Raw genomic sequence first — 18,172 nt, forward strand, 5'->3', positions numbered from 1 at the left:
CAGGATGCTGAACATAAAAATACAGGGACACACGGGGACACGGGGACTGCATTCCTTTGACTGTCAGCTGTGGTGCTGCTATAATTTATAGCAGTTATTTATAATGCTATTGCAAAGATACAGAGAGATGCTACAAGAATAAGAATCAACACATATAACACACACACACACACACACACACACACACACACACACACACACACACACACACACACACACACACACACACACACACTATAGGAATTAGAGGGATGTTTGGTTGATGGATGAGTGATGTGCCACCATGCACTTCTGCATGCGTCTGTTGGGGGGCGTGAGAGTCGCTCCTATAGGTTCGCATGATAATTACATCGTCCGTCTTGCATAATATCAAAAATCTCAGAGGGTGGGAACAGTGTTACCTCACTGATTCACAAGGGGGTGGGCCTTGGACAGCGTATATGATTTTGGACAAATGAGATGTTAAACCACTTGGAGACAACGGTGCTGGAGATGTAGCCATCCTGGCGGACAGCCCCAACTCCCCCGTGTGCCGCGGGGAGGACCGGGGCTGTGGATGTAGAGGGAAGCCGTCTGACGACATGTGAGTGGAGAGAAAAAAATAAAGAGGACCCGTAAAATTTTTAAAAATGGACGGGGCCGGTGGGACGTCACGATGCGTCGTCGCCACAAAGCTCTGTACGCCGCTCATGAACGCGCTCATTTGGCTCCCAGCATGCCGCACGTCCGGAGAGACCAGCGCTTTCCAGGAGCTCAGCTGAACCCAGTGCAGCACACCCTGCTGCACCCGTGTAGGAGAAAGTAAGAACCGTGTTTTGTGTAATAAGTGATTTGTGTGTGTGTGTGTGTGTGTGTGTGTGACGGCACGACTCGGGGTTAAAAAAACAAACAGAAAGCTGCAGGAGCCGAGCAGCACTGAGGGCTTTAAGGGTACAACATGCTGATGTGTTTGTCCCCATTGTGCATGAAGTGAGGACTCGTAAGGCGCAGCAAAGCTTTGAGATTTTCTTCAAGTGAGGCTTGTTTTTGATAGATAAAAGATGCGCGGACGATGCGCACCATCAGCATCTGAGATAAAGGCTCCAACGATGGTACGATGGCAGCAGCGCAGACGTGTAGTTTCACTTGTGGCTGCAAACACTTTTGTTTGGCACCAGAAAGCACATGTGTGCACAAATCTGACCGCAGGAGTGAGTTTAGCGGGTTTTTCTTGACTTACGGTTGGTCACAGGTGATCTGTTTTCGATAAGTTTTCTCTCTCGTTTGTTGGTATAAAATTTTATGTTGCACGCTCGGGATTAATGGTCACTGAGATCCCCTTTTTCCTCTCCCCTCCCTCTGTTTAGCCCACCTTTGTCTAAAAGGTGACTCTTTGGTAGCAGTGGGTTGGTGTTTACTGACGCAAACGAAGCAACATTGAATTTACTTTTTGGACTATTCCGTTTTTCCGTTGATGCCGACCTTGGATCAACCATATGCTGTGTTGTTATTGTGCATAAGTTCACGTTGCGTCATTTTCAAGAGTTCACAGACTGGAGGAACATAAGTTCTCCTCTAACTGATCTAATATGTAATCATAATGTGGTAGTGAGAGCCTAACACCGGCCTGTGTTGGTGATGGTGTTGGAGTGGCCTCGGGCGCCATAGCCTTTTGCAGCCTTGTGTTGTTTGGCCTGTTTGCTGTCAGCCGATTACGCACTGGAAAGGCTAAGCAGTGAAGCAAGCATGAAAAAAGGCCAAGGTGATTACTGTACGTGAACCCAGCAGCGCTCCTGCAGGGCTTCATGTAGCCCGGGATTATACACCCCGGTGCCAGCATAGCGCTATGCCCGGAGAGCTCTTACATAAGGCCCGCTTAATCTGTGTGAGAGGGAATCAGACTTCATGTGTGTGTTTGGACTTTTTAACATCTGACTGACATTGAAATGTTACGCGCAGCTCCTCCAAAAAGATGCTCCCTCATTTGGAGCTCATTCTAGATCCTCTCTTCAATAAAAACTGTTCTGATTGCAAAAGAAACACGTGCAAAGGATCCATTTGCTGTCTTCTTCATTACTGAACCCCAGAACAGCACAATTTACATGTGCACATGTACAGCAAAGGACCAGGTGGTAGTGATGGTGGTCCTGCAACATAAGAAACAGGAACCGGCATATAGGTGTCAATATGACTCAGCAGTTAAACTGAACAGGTGAATCCAGGTGCACGATCAAGCGTTCACTGACCTCCTCCCACAGGTTACATTCACGCCGTGTCCCGGTGACGGAAGTGCATCACAAGTGAGAAGTCAGCTGATGCACAAGTGGATAAGTTGCTAATTTGAAGTGGGACCGCTGCAACACCTCAGGAGCGTTGCCGGTGCAGAGTCAGTTAAGCTGCAGGTGCGGCTGAATGACTGCGCACCACACACACACACACACACACACACACACACACACACACACACACACACACACACACACACACACACACACACACAGGCCCAGTTTGTAGCTGTCAGGAGCCGAGTAGGCAGATTTCCCACCCAGGGTGCTTTCCAGGGATTTTCCAACGACAGAGTGAGGAGAGGGATCCCATTCACGTGGTGGAATTGAGTTCAAAGTCAGTCCGTTATTATTACATTTGTCGTAGTTTTATTCAAATAACTGATTTTCTTTAACATTTTTTTCTGCAGAAACTCACATTTAAAAACAACAGAAAGGAACTCCAGGCTCTTCTCCAACCTCCAGGTGAATATAAATGATTCCACCATCTTCACTTCCCGATGACTCTGCAGGTGATTTAAACTGGATTGCAGTTTAAGAAAAACGTTAAAAAAACCCCCGTCTGTTTATCTTCTTCACCAACACCTAAACGAAAGATCCGCAGCAGCAGCAACGCGGTGACTCTTGGAAATACCCCCCCCCCCCCCCCCCCCCCCAAAGAAACCAACAAACAACAACAACAACAACAACAACAACAAAAAACAATCTTTAGGGAAGCACAAATTTTCATCATTTACAGCCTTTTATGGTCCCAGAAATCTGTTAAAGCAGAACATTTTATACAGCATCGCTGCCAAGTTACCTCTAACAGAAACTTCAGTGTAATTTCCCTTCAGGGACAGAAAACCTATTCGAATGAAACTATCTCTTTTTGCCTCTTTAAACGATGCATCAGCCCATGCGCTGCCTACATAAACAGTAAATGAATACATATAGCCGATTAAAATATTTAATTAAAATAATTTTAAAAAAGTTAATTATTGTCCAGCTGTTTAAAATCATAAACCATGTGTGGATATCTTTAATTAACACCTAACATAGAAATCTAAACAATACACTTGAAATGAAAATATTAACATTTTAAAATAGAGTTATTTATCAAAAAAAATAAAAATAAAATTTGTTTTTCCTCTCTGTCAGGTGACAGGTAAATGATTTTGTCACAGGCGTTACTACAGACAGAAATCCGACATACACACAGTGCAGCTAACAAGGAAGTGGAATATTACGATTATTCACACACACACACACACACACACACACACACACACACACACACACACACACACACACACACACACACACACACACACACACACACACACACACACACACAGCAGATGGGGGAGAAAATGAATCACAATCACAAAACCACGCTGTTCAGGTGTGAGAACCTCGAAGTGATGTTAACACGTCACGGCCTCCACACTATGATCTCCACCAGTGGATGCCCCTGGAAAAAAAAAAAATCCCCCCCAAAAACCCAAAACTTCTCTTCATTTACCGGAAATCTCTTGGAGCAGGGGCAAAATAAAACGTAAAGCATGTTTATTTTTATTTTAATAAAAAAACCCGGCAAACAAACACCCTGTTTGCTCTGCTCTTTGTGTGTTTTGCGGACACTGATGTGAGGACGGGAGCTGTGGCCTATTTTCACGATGTTGCATCAAAGAACATCTTCCCCATAATAGCGTGTCTGAGTGTGTACGCGCGTGTGTGTTAATTAGGCATCACACCTCGCTGCTAACGCATTAATTGAAAGCCAGCGATGCCTGTGACGTCATCCTCGCTTTCTCGCTAAAAGCCAATAAAAAAAAAACCCCACACACAACAAAGACTTCATGAAAAAATATTGAAAACCTTTTTTTCTTTTTTTAATTTACAGTGTAACGTTAAAAAGAGATGCGATGTTATGCATTTGGATAATTATGTGACTATTCTGTTATTTCACAAAATGATCTAGAAATATAGGAATGAGTAATTATTAAAATGATGACAGCAAAACTCCATAAATAAATAAATCAGTGGAGGATGTCACACACAGGCTGTATCTTCTATTATTTTAAATAATAAAAAAGTGGAGTCTGATGTTAATGGTTCTAAATAATAATTAAATAAAAACCACACATTCAACAGTGCCTTTAGATTTTTTTTCCCCTTATATTTTTTAAGCCTTTAACCTTCTTGTAAAGCTTTTGTTTGTTTGTTCTATAGCTGGTAGATTGTAGATATTTACATAAAACTGAAGTGATTTTTCACTTCTTTTAAACAAAAGTCACCAGGAAATATTTTAAGGCTGTGGAAGTTTGCATTAGTAATATTTTAGTAATGTTCAGCCACAGTTTTCGATTTTAACACCAGCTTGAAAATGCTTTCTTTCACAATAATGAATACCAATTTAAGGATTACAATAATTCCATGTAAGACTTTACACACCTTTGTGTTTACCTGCTGTAACACAAACAAATATGCTTATTTTTCTCTGGATTTCCCTTTAGGACCCTATGAAAGATATTTGTGTGTATGACTCACCTCAGGGGTATTTTTACATCCTGCTTCCGTCCCCCTCGTAAAGACTTTTACTGTTGTTGTCTTTAGCTCACTGGATGGCCGGCTGTAACGCTTTGTGTTGAATTCCTCAAAGAATACGCTCACATTTCAGTCATATAAAAAACACTTAATAGCTCGGAAAATGTGCTTTCCCAGCAGAATCCCCTGTGAATCTTTAGTCATGCTTTGTTTTTCATATCGTTTTACTGAGGTGTTTTTAACACCATGTGATCAATTAACACTCCAGATATATGACTATTATTATCATTATTTCCACCTCTGGAATGCGTGCGGTGCAGCAGGCGGAGGAAATTAGCTTTGTCTTGCTGAATTAGCTCTTTAATGCATTTTCCCCTGTCGCTGTTTGTCCTCACAGGTGTATCAGAGGTTGTGTGTGTGTGTGTCTGAGCGTTGCTGGAGGAGAGCGGTGTACGCAGGCCTGAGGGGTTGTCTGTTATCTTTGGTTATCTAGCTGTATGAGTGACGTACATTCTTCATAAAGCTAGATAACCGAAAGTAACAAGAATCCCATTACACGCCTGCACAGGAAAAAGGAAACAACAGAAATGAGACATAAAGAAGCAGCACGGGAGGACGGGAGGTGGACAAAAGATCCTGCTAAGCGATGACGTGAAGGTATGATGCTGTGTTACATAAGGGCTAACGAGAAGGGGGGGTGAGGGGGGTGTTGTGTCTCATGGAGGATCTGGAGGCAAAAAAGACAATAAGTGTTTGATTTGCACAAAATGCCTGAGATCTGCTTGTTGTCAATACAAACCATTGCAATAGTACAGTGGTGGGTGTAGCCTGTGCTGCTGCATTTGTTCTCGTGCTGGTTGGTGAGTGAGTGCGTGGATATTCTCGTTCTGTAGCTCCGACTGACATTCAGGAGTGAGTGCAACATTTAGGTTTCTCTTGTCCTTGCCAAATGTGAACTTGAATTCACAGTGAACTGTAAAATGACTCATTAGCCCCAAAATTGGCAAAACGATCTTACAGATTTACATCCATAACAAACTTTTCCTCTAGGAAAGTAAAAGATCTTAATTGGTGTTCCTCAATTTTAGGAAGTCCAAAGCGATTGAGATCAATTTAAATGTATTCAGAGTCTCTGCAAGAAATTGTTTTGCAAACTCTTTCCAAACAGCTGATGCTGACGCTTCAGGACAAGCCACTTTCCAGGGTTAGTTTCACCTTTTCAGATAGCTTCATTATCTCAAATCTTTTTGTGGCCAATCCCAAACTGCTAATTACGGGTCCGCAGTAATATAGCAGCATTTTTGTCTTCTTTTCTCCACTCGATCAGAAGTCAGATCCAGTCGAGTTTCTTGTGAAATCAAGTTTCTTTGCCAGGTGCTTTAAGGGTTTTTGGCTGTGAGAATAAACTCAGCAATTTAGCTCAATAATCTAGTTATTTAAAAAAATAAGCACATTTTAGACCATAAGTCTTTTTAAAAACCCTAAAACAAAAACAATTGTTCAGTTAGGGTAGCTGAGTTTGCTCAGCTGTACCAGATAATCTGCACAAATGTGGTGTTTCTGTCGCAGTGGTCATAGTAGAGGTGTTTGATTCACACACCTGCCAGGCTGGGTTAGATCCCTGCAGCACCAGCTGCATGTGACACCCTGGGAGGAGAACATGTTGGTATCTCCCAATCACCCTCCCATAATGGCCTTTTTCATTTATTCAGCGTGTATTTTTTGACCATGAATACAGAAACTAATCTCCAGCCGAGAGATTCAGACTCATCAGTGTTTGGCTTCATTTCTCTTTTTTAATAGTTTGGATGATTCATTTCATAAAGGCTGATAATGTAATTGCAGCCCTTCTGGGGTTTTAGAGAGCTCGTCCTATAGAGGCAGCGGCTGTGGCGAGAGAGGTGAAACAAAACAAAGACCACCTTGAGAGGCAATTAGCGGCACTTTGCCATCATTTGGATCATTTCCACTCCAGTTGATGCCACTCTGCAGCTGATCTTCTGCTAAAGGAAAGAAATGGTCACAAACAAGGCAGCAGTGAGGGGCAGTGAGGAAAGATGATGTGTGTGTATGTGTGCGCATGCCTCATCCCACCTTTGGTGTAACTCTGTCGAAATACTTAATAGAAATCTTTAAAGCCACATGTACAGCATCTCCTCTCAAACCTCTTACGCTCCATCGCGACTTCATTAATGTAACAAAGCACAAAGCATGTTTATCTGGGCCTCGTCAGCAGTCATGAGGCTGCTGGGGAAGATCCTCTTTACTGAGCCGATCCTGAAATGTACGAGTTCGTTGGCATCTGCACACGGAAAACCGACTTTTATCCAGCTTTGGGTATCTGTGGCCTAATGAAGCAGCTTATATTGTCTATTTTTGGTTGACCGCACTGTACTTTCTCCACTTTCACCACCACGCTCCGTCTTACTTTTGTAACCCCCCCACCCAAAAACAGCACCCCTCCACTCCCCCCCCCCTCTTCATTTAATTTTATTCTTTGTGGTTTTTCCCAGCTTCGATTCTCAGATGGTTGGTTCTGATTTGTATGCATTTGCATAATGAATGTCATTTGCATGCTCAGGGGCAGACCATACCATGAGAACGGCTGTGTTGTTTGTGTGTGTGTGTGTGTGTTCATGCATGGGCACATGTGTGCTGTGTATATTAAGCACATGTAAATGACACGTTTTTTTTCTTTTCTTTAACGAGCAGACCAACACAGGGTGTTGTGTTTGGCGTCCACACTGTACAAACACTTTATTCTTCCTCTGTGATGTGAGTGTGCGTCTTTGTGCGTCCATGTGTGGCAGAATTGCTCCTCTATGTGCGGTGCGTGTAGGGCAGCTATCTGCCGATCATGCCTCTTTCTCCCTCCCTACCTCTCTTGGTAACCGTTCAGCAATGCACCGACTACAAGAGTGAAAATAAGAGACTCCCTCTTCAATCCCATAATCCTCCTCTTCTCCGACCCCTCCCGTGCCAGTTTGTCCTCCTCTTCCACACGGCAAGTCACAGTCCTGCCACCATCTTAGGTGTTAAGACTGGCACAAAATGGCAGCTGAGCGGTGAACAGCCAGCGCTGCACCTTCCCCCCACTTCATGTTGGTCCCGATCGTTTCCGCGCCATTGGTCGCCTCAAGACAGTGTTAATTACTGCCAGTGTGTTAATTGTAGAGATCGCCCCAAGAGACATGCAGGAAGGGATGAGATAGGAGGAAAGCGCGCTGCCCGTGGCTTTTGAGTGTCGACAAGATGGCATTTTTAGGGGCAGCTGCGGTTCCCGCGTCGCTTTTTCGCTGTGCCCGTCGTCACGCTGCAGACCGACCATTTTGCGGAAAACTCTTAGGATTGCTTTGCTTCGGCAACATTAAATTATACCAGCGCCTTTTTTTTTTGTGATTACAAAGAGTTATCATTTGCACCAGTGGTGGTATTTCTGCATGTGGAACATCCACGTGGTTTTTGTGCCGCGTGCACGTGCAGACAGCTTCATTTGATGATGTGAAGAAGAAGAAAAAAAAACAAAAAACACCTACATGCTCTCTCACACCCTCGAGGAGCCATAATTAGCAACACAGCATTCTTCATAAATCTCACACTTAACAGTTTTCACACATGTGCAGCACGTTTCCTATTTGGCTCGCAGACGAAAGCACGCTCCTTGTGGAAATTAAGACCTCAAACCCTTAAACGACACGTCACGTCGCAATTTGTCCGGATTTGATGAAAGGTCATGCTGTCTTTTCTGGCTTCACGAAGATGCATTATGATGCCAACCATTGGGTTTTGACAGGATCTGAGAAATATCTCAACCTTCAGACAAGCAGTTAACCCCTGTGGTGTGAAAGCCTGACAAAGAAATGGTGTTGCTGCACCGATTTTTTGAAGAAACATGCAAATTAACCTAAATAACGGACATAAATAACCCAAAATATCACCTCTGTTTTGTTCATTTGTTGCTCGCAAATGAAGCTCTCAGATTACGTTCATATTAACTCCTCTGGCTTGTTATTTATTTTTAGCATTACGAGCATACAATCCATGAGCTGGTGTGTAGCCACATGAATTATCTGACAATTTAATTAACTTACACTGATTTCTAAAAAGGAAGGGAGCTCTAGCATTTGAGATTTTATTAAAAAACACACTTAATTACCTCGAATTTGCATCAAAATGTGGTGCTTTTCAGTAAGATTATGCAATGTTAGTCTTATGTTTTACTTTTTTGGGGGGTTTGCAAGTATGCTTTGATCACCAGTATTTGCGTCTAAAGAGGTCACATACTGAAGTGTGAACATGTGAACAATCCCTTAATTTGGAGTCAAGAGGAGTTCACAGGACAGTGTAAATTCATTCAAATAGTTTAACAGGAATTTAAATCATTGCCTCCCATGTGGTTTTTCTACCTGATCACTGAGCCCACAACTCTAAAGCTAAAGCTGGCAGGAAAGAATAAAGCTCCTATATGTTGAAAACTGTAGTGGGTGAGAAAAAAAATCAGAGGAGGGGGGAGTGAAGTCGGATTGGGTGTGGGGGGGCAGACAGACAGGGAGAGGGGAGCCTGCGACAGTGAGATCTCAATAGTGAGAGGCCTTCTTTGTGTTTCTATGTAAGGTTTATTTTGGGGGGCGCAGGGGGCACGAAGAAAGGAGGGGAAGAGAAGAGGGTGGGGATCCTATCCTGGGCTCTCAGACAAGCGACACATTGTCCTCCCCAATGTGTGGCGGCACTTGTGGCGTAACGCCATTATTTAGGCCAGTGGAGGGAACGGGGGTCTGGAGACCAGCTTAACCAAAACGCCAATTAGAGCCGGATCGTCCTGATTAATGGACGAGGGAGATTGGTAAACAATGCCGGCCATTGTTACCGTAACCCCCCTCCTACAAACCCATACCCTTTTGGTTTCTTTCACACAGCAAACCTTCCATCCCCATTGCCTCTGACACACACACACACATATATACTGCGCCTGCCATGCCAGCGCTCAAAGGGCCATTAGCATGCTGTTCTTGTTTGTTTGTTTGTTTCAGCCTCAATGTAAAGTTTGGCTTGATCATCACATCATACACAAGTATTAACCTTCCCGTGCATTTGTTTAGATGCCGCTATCCAATAAGATGAAGAAGGGTCACCAAAGTTAACGATTAAATGACTGCAGATGTGATTTTTTTTTTAACATAAACTGAAAAAAAATTAAACATACAGATCAAATGTTACTAAAAACATCACCACTGCATCACTAAAATCGCATGTTGGCTATACACTAAGTGCTGGAAACGAGGCTGCTCTCTTCAAAAGCGGCGCTGGGCTCATATGTTAATCACACACAACGCGATGCTCGGCTCTGCATTTCAATACGTCCTACTTTATTGTTTTTTTTTTAAGCATATGCACTGAATAATTAGCCACCACATACTCCAATCAGGGGCATGCCAATGTGGGGTTGCCATGACGACCTCATCAGTCCCCCCCCCACCCCCCATATACACACACACTCCACCACTACCCCCATCATTCTCCACCTTCTCAAGCCACCACCACTCCTCCTCCTCTCTGGCTACAAACAGGACAGAGAAAAATAAAGCGTGGGAAAAAAAACACTTTGTTGGGTGAAACAAAAATGGTGGGATGATGGAGGAAAGGAAAGGAGATGTTGTGTTCATGATTGGAACAGCAGCTTGTGTTTAGCTTGATTGTTTTGCAGTTTGGGTGTTTTGGGGGTTGCAGGGAATTTTTCTTGTCTGTCAGGGGTTGATTGTGTGTGTGTGTGTTCCTTCTGCTATCATTGTACCATCTATGAGCAGCATGATTGGGAGCTTACAGTATAGCGTAGAAGGCAATACAGTAACGCTGAGCTCTGTGATAATTAATGTCAGGCTTAGCTCAGAGCCCTACAAATGCTCGAGTCTCTGCACATGATCTGATCCTGAAAATCTGCCTTCAGCTCCTCCAGATCAACAACATCTCCAGCATCACAAAATGTGTAGAAAAATGGATATATACCCTTGCAGGAAACCAAACTGTATATGCAGTAAACTAGAACACAGTTAAATCTGAGCAATTGGTGGTAAAAATATTCAGTTTCTCCTGTTATAACAACAGAAACTTATGAACACCTATATATATATATATATTTTTGTCTTTACGTATACTGATGTGTACATCATTACTGGGCTATTTCTAACGTCCTCTCCATCTCTTCTTTTAAGGCTTCAAATCTGCCTCGCGTTGGGAGACACCGACTAAAAGACTCTGAGTCAGTGATGACGCCCGTTTCACACAGGACTACAACATCATCAACCACCGTTGTTAACCGTTGTTAGAAAGCAAACACAGTAACAACTTCTGTCAGTGGACAACCTGACAGTGGACGGTTAAAACTGCCTGGACTTGTTAAAGGACGCAGAGGTCCCTGTGCGCCCGAGAACGTCGTTATCAGTCTGACGACAGAGAGAAACAAGAAGACAGATGACTCTGAATGAAGTAAACAAACAGACTCTTGAATACTGTGAAGCGGAAACTCAGATTGAAGGATGCTACAGTGGACTGTGTGTGTGTGTGTGTGTGTGTGTGTGTGTGTGTGTGTGTGTGTGTGTGTGTGTGTGTGTGTGTGTGTGTGTGTTTAGAGGGGCTCTGCGCATCTGTTCAGGAAACATCTGCGCTAGATTTTAATGTAGGTCACAGCTTAGATTATTCCCTCACACACACACACAAACACACCAAAATAAATCCATCGCCTCATCACTGAGATTTATGTACATTTCTGGAAATTAGAGAAAAAGGAAAAATACAAACAAAAACCAGTAAATATGAAATAGTATAATTATTAGTAGTAATGCTAGCAATTTATCCCTCTTTAGATGAGGATTTTAATATTTGAATAGAATTGACATTTCTTTCTTCTCATTATTTTCTTATTTTCTTAACCTTAAAATAAATTTGTCTCATGTAAAACTTTGTTTCAATCAAACTGTCGACAATCAGTTTGGCTGGATTACTTGAAACAAGCTAAATTTGATATTTAAGTGCAATGACAAATGTTTTTAATTTTACCTGCGCTGCAAGCATCAAGTAAGTTCTTTGACATTTATGTCCATCAACATTACGTCTAATAAGTAAGTACGTAATGTTTATTTAAAAAGCGCAGATATGTGGGTACGAAGCGTTGAACACAAATTATAGTAAAATAAACAACAGTCACAACAACAGTGTGCAACGCATTTTTAACAGTATCATTTGGTGAGTGTATGTGAGTGTTTTTTATGCTTCTGTTTATGGCAGGGTTTCTCAAAAATGTTTAAAACACTAAATAATTTGGATTAAAGCTCTGGTTCACTGTACACTTCTTATGTGTTAGCATAAAAAAAGAGGTTTTTTTAAATGTACAAAAAGGTACTGTGGGGTTGGCGCTACCTCAGTAATCTATTATTAATCTTTAAATTGCACTCTGATTGTGATGCACACTTTAAAAATCAAGGTAGTTATTATCACAGCAGGAGGTATTTTGTCCAATCAAAACGACTTAATGTTTACTTTTTATCTATGCAAAAGAAAGCGAGTAGGAGGCGTTAGATTTGCATTATTTGTGGAAGTGTTGTGCACACGAGTACTGATGCTATATTTGCACAATAGCACATAATGTACACGTTTAGTTTGAGTGAGATGAGCGCTATATGAGCACAGGTGCAATGTGTGTTGCCGGATGTTGCTGAAAAGCATTTTTTTGTTCTTTTTGTCAGTCGGGGTAGAAACAATTAGTGGGAGATGTGTGGCGTTCGGTAATTGCACTGTCAGTCTCAAGACACTGAAATCTGCGTTTGTTCCACATTTCATTTGAGTCAAATCAGCTTTTATGACAATCTGATACGACTGCTCGACTGCACTGGATTCTGTTTTGTTTTAATGTGGAGAATTTGAGTGAATTTGTGCAATATGCTGTGTGGATGCAGCAAAAAACTGTATTAGGAGTAATGTGGACAACTGTAACATTATGCACTATAAACTACTGTCTCAGGAGTTTTGGAAGCTTCTTTTGCACTTGATCTACTTTGTACTATGCAACTGTTTCTAAATATAATCAATAAAAGTATTCATGTTTACAGTGAGACAAAAATGTGGACTATATGTGGATTTTCTTTAGCTACGTTGCAATTAATGTGTGCTAGAATGTAGAGATGGACCGATCCGATATTACGTATCGGTCCGATACTGACCTAAATTACTGGATCGGATATCGGAGAGAAATAAAAAATGTAATCCGATCCATTAAATATCAAAAAAGCACCTCACAAAACTTGCGACATGGCACGTCGGAGCAGTATGCATCACGTGATAGAGCGGCTGTGGCGTGCGAGACCTGTCGGTGGTCTGGTTGAGTATTTCATCTCCGAGAAAGTTATCCCAGAGAGAAGTAAAGCAAGTGTGTAAGTTCATCTCTGAATGTTTGTAAAGCATTCCAGCGTTAAGCTTAACAACTGATATATGGAGCGACTGCCTCTTCTCTCTCCCTCCCTCTCCTGCTGCTACTTTAATCGTGAAACTGATCAATGATCAGCTGATCGGCTTTTCTGTCGTCTCTGACCGTCTCTCTTGCTTGTTTTTGACCCACTTCGTGCCAGAAAGAGGAAACCATCGGCTGAACAACAGCAGGACGTTTAAGCTTGATCAGCTGTTGTTAGAATTTATTTAATATTAGTTTCTACTCGAGGATCTTTTTCTACGTAGCTGACGGCTGGTAACTGTGCAGGGGCGGATCTAGCAAAGTTTAGCCAGGGGGGCCGATAGGGCATTAACAGGGAAAAGGTGGCACAAAGACATACTTTTCTTTCTTATTCTCATTTAAAATGTCTAGTTTTAAATAATTAATTATCTGAATCTTACACCCAGTTTTAATCTGATGGAAAATGTATAGAAGTCCATTACTGTATATAGTAACTGTTAAGTCTAATATACCCTAGTAAGCTATAGTACTTTTTCCTTTGGGAAGGTACCATCTGTGCAGTCTGCAGTTCTGTTGAAGAAAGATGTTGAATCTATTTAATTATTCTTGAAAAATAATTTATTTCTGTTCATTTTGTTTCACACTGCATCAAATTAAAGTTGATTACGTCGATTAAGCATCACGAGGTGGAGGGTGGTTCCCTATTTTCTTTTTTTTTTTGCTGGGAGTTTCAACCCTATTAGTTAGGTTGCTTAATATTTACGCTAAGTACTCTTTAAAATACCAGAATAGGGAGGATGGAGTAGGTTTAAGTTTATTAGATTGATCAGTATTGCTGAACTATGAAATATTTTGGGTGCAGTGTATTTTTTGCATACAGGTGTAACAGAATAGCTTTAGTGTTTATTTTTTTAACTTGAGTTTGAACTTATACAAAATGCAGCAAGATATTTAAAAAAACAGTTTTATTTATTAAAAAACACAGTATATCGGATTCATATTGGTATCGGCCGATATCCAAATTTATGATATCGGCAGAGGTGGGACCAAGTCATTGTTTTGCAAGTCTCAAGTAAGTCTCAAGTCTTTATCCTCAAGTCTCAAGTCAAGTCTCAAGTAATGTCAGGCAAGTCAGAGTCGAGTCTCAAGTCACTGGTGTAAAAGTCCGAGTCAAGTCACAAGTCTGAAATTTTGAATTTCAAGTCCTTTCGAGTCTTTAAAAAAAACGAAAAAATAATGTTGCAGTTATATGCTAAATGTAAATATTAGACCATGTAATTTTTAAATCTGTGTTTTTCTCAACACATGACAAAATAGTGAACTTAGAAAATATACACAAATTGTGAAATTGCACCTCTTTAAAATGCAGCTCAATTAAACCTAGCTCCAAGAATAATTTTCACCGACAGTTCTGAGATAAGCTGCATGTTATTCTTGGATGCGGTTGTAGGACCGGCTTTAAAATCGCATGACAAAAATATCATACATAAATAAATGATATTTTTTTAAAAGTTTACCAGTCTCACAAATCGTCGTCATAAATACACATTCGTTAACCGTTTATTAATAGGACCTTTGAGCTCAATGGTAATTAATTAGCAGTGGAAATAATTTCTGGTAGCATCACAGAAATGTAGCAGTGACAATAATATTGTATGCTGTAATCGTACTGGGCAATTAGTGATACAAAAAACCTGTTTTATCCTGTGAATAAAAGTATATGTTTTTGTCAATGTACCATAATAACAGAAGCGAAACGCAATATTGTGTCAGGACAATTCACTATTTATGCACAATAAATAAAGGAGCATAGCGCGACAATTTCTGTTCAGCGCCAGACTTGCTTGTAACCTATATCACCAATTATGTTAAGAAAAATGACGCATTAACTACAACAGCAGACTGACCTTTGTGGAAATGCTTGGAGCAGACTAACCTGTGAGCTGGAGTGTTCTGGGACGTTATATTTGATCTTTGAATGGCTGCAATCCAGTCGCCTCTTTGTTACTTCGGAAACATGGCTCGAACAATTTCTCTTCAACGACTAATCCGATAACAACCGATCTCTTTACCCGTCGGCTTCCCGTGGCTGTCATGCGACCGGCTATTGCAGTTAATAATACAACGGCTTCTTGACATTTTTGTGTTTCTTTTTATCGCTGTATAACTGATTTTAATTGAAAGCCTGCGTGCGCTAGTACCGCTTGCCACGAGTTCCCAGAATCCTTTGCGGTTCTACCCGTGAATGACGTCACATTTTCAATCTCTATATAATATGCATGTTAAATTTTATATTTGGGGTAAAATATCAAGTCTTTTCAAGTAAACCGGTTCAAGTCCAATTCAAGTCCCAAGTCATTGGTGTAAAAGTCCAAGTCAAGTCACAAGTCTTAGAACATTTTTTCAAGTCAAGTCTAAAGTCATAAAATTAATGACTCGAGTCTGACTCGAGTCCAAGTCATGTGACTCGAGTCCACACCTCTGGATATCGGTATCGGACATAAAAAAAGTGGTATTGTGCCATCTCTACTAGAATGTGAATGGTAATCATAAAGCAATAATGATCAATATTAACAGTGTCTATAACTTATATAAACTCATGCAAACACTAATCTTTCAATCCCACAACATTTTAAATGGTGTTTTCTGAGATGATTTGATATCAGGGAGGTACCTAATAAGACTCAACAGTATGACTGAGACTGGTCTCAAAAGTGTAAATTAAACGTAAATTTACAGTTTTTATTTATGCATCTTAAAATTTCAAAACTTCTAGATAATGATATAAAAAACCAAAATTATCTATCTTCATTTATTTCTTTATTAATTTTTAATTTGAAGATTCAAAGTGTCTCTGCTTTTTGAATTATTGGGGTTTAGAAATGATGCAACTGAATAAATACTACTATTATTGCTAAACTGTAGCAAGTTTGTGAATGCTTAAACTTACGGTAAAAAAACTACATTTTCAAGAATTTGTCAATTGATCGCAAACATGTTAACACTGTGAACCAAAGATAACAAGCACTGAAAATAATTCACAATCTGAAACTGATTGCATCATTGCTCAGCTGTTTTTGTATAGTTGCCTTAAAGGGATTTACATTGTAAGGTAAAGACCCTACAATAACAGAGAGAACCCCATCGATCCAGTGACCCCCATGACCAAGGCCTTGGCAGGAGTGGGAAGGAAAATTCCCGGTTTACAGGAAGAAACCTCCAGTAGAAGAAGGCTCAGGGAGGGGCACCTATCTGTTAGGGTGGAGGGTAGGCAGACAGGAAAAAAGACACACTGCAGAAGAGAAACTAATGATTAAATGCGGAGTGGTGTATAAACACATAGCGAGTGAAAAAGGGGAGTGAAGAAGAAATGTCCAATGCATCGTGTACACTTGAACATTTGGATTGAAGAAGCCTCAAACTGCTAACCTTCTGCTTAGATGACCAGCTTTACCCCCAGTAGTCCTGATAACCCTGATCTGTTTCCTATTTACTTTTTATATGAAACACAGCCAGATGAGCTTGTTTCTACCGCTACCTGTCCTTCAGTTCTGTCCTTCAGCTCCAAAGCTCATGGCTGCCTGCAGTTTTTCCAACGACAGTCAAAAAGACAACCTGTTTTTTCCCTCTATTACCCAGGTGTTCTCAGCAGATCCCCAAGTCAAAGATTAATTAGTCTCTTTGATTATTGTGTGGAAATGAGGAAGCTGCTTTTTTTTTTTAAGCATTCATACATTTAACATTTTGTTTCTTTTGCACAAATTTAATCAGAAAAATGTTACACCAGAAGTTTGATATGTTTTATAATGAGTCCATGCTCTATAGATCTGTTAAACCAACTTTTAGAGGAAATTTTTGTTTTTAAATTGAAGACTTTAAATATTAAAAATCGTGGCTATTAGTAGTTCAGTATATAATAAAATATTGTGTAAAATGTTGGAATTTAAACTGGCTCTAGTGGCACTTACTGGCTAATAATAAAGACAGCATAAATATGACACTGTACAGTATACTCAAAAAATATAAATGCATTGGTAAAACACAAACAGCCCTCTTAAAAATGACTGGAGATTCAGAAATGTCTGGAAAACTCCTGAACACATCCACTGATCAATGTTTACACGCAATGCACAATTGCCGATAATCGGAGTCACATCTGGATGATGTGTTGTGTCTGGGACAGGATGGCACAGCTGCTTTAAAATACATGCAGGCCAGTGGATCCAGGTGCTTCTGTGATGGATGCAACATCTAAAAAAAACATCTGGTTTGACAACCTCCTTACACAAACACTTTAGGGTTAAAGGTCACAATAAGAAAAGAGGTTCCAGAGTGTTGGATTTGGGTGTTAAAAACACGACAAATATAAAAATATCTACAGTATTAAAGTGGCCTTCAGCTCTCATACAGGGCGGCATGAGTGATGGAGATCAGTCATCTGTGTGTTTTTTATAATTGTTTTGCTTGTGGTCTTAATTAGGCATGTAAACTTCTTATCAGTGAAAAAAAAAAAGACACATTTCTAATTTTAACCCTGTAACACCAAGTGAAATGTATTTGATACACGAGGTTTTTGCCAGTTTTTGAGACAGCTACGTCATTTTATGTTTGTTTTTTTTCCTGAATAACTTACACAAAAATGCCAGGTGTAGCAAAAAAATGGTCAGAAAGTTCAAGAAACACTCCAGTTTTTGGCAATTGTATCATGGTTCAGACTTTACACATTGTTAAAAGATTAATAAAAATGATGATTGTTTCTTTTTTCCTTCTTTTCCTTTTTTTTAAGCTGAGTGTTTGAACTTAAAACAGACAACTATCATCCAGCGAGGGTTTCTTTGTGTCAGCTGGCTGGGATTTCTGCTTCAGGCTAAAAAACAAAGAGGGCGTTTCACAGGCTACCTGACTCTTCTTCCACACAAAATGATCCCTGTGAGCGCGC

General features: G+C 40.7%; 1 long non-coding RNA gene across 3 annotated transcripts; it reads left to right on the forward strand.

The window, feature by feature from the left end:
- Nucleotides 1-484: 484 nt before the first annotated feature.
- Nucleotides 485-12,898, forward strand: LOC106676721 (uncharacterized). 3 transcript variants are annotated; one of them, XR_013095214.1, is made up of 4 exons: nucleotides 485-801; nucleotides 2,675-2,776; nucleotides 5,191-5,450; nucleotides 11,003-12,898. It is a non-coding gene; the product is annotated as an uncharacterized LOC106676721 (long non-coding RNA). The 3 variants fall into 3 exon arrangements; XR_001342423.2 differs by having other exon boundaries at nucleotides 2,675-2,729; XR_013095213.1 differs by having other exon boundaries at nucleotides 485-2,776.
- Nucleotides 12,899-18,172: the final 5,274 nt, after the last annotated feature.

Source organism: Maylandia zebra, linkage group LG22 (genome assembly GCF_041146795.1).
Source record: "Maylandia zebra isolate NMK-2024a linkage group LG22, Mzebra_GT3a, whole genome shotgun sequence".
In the NCBI taxonomy this organism is placed as follows: Eukaryota; Metazoa; Chordata; class Actinopteri; order Cichliformes; family Cichlidae; genus Maylandia; species Maylandia zebra.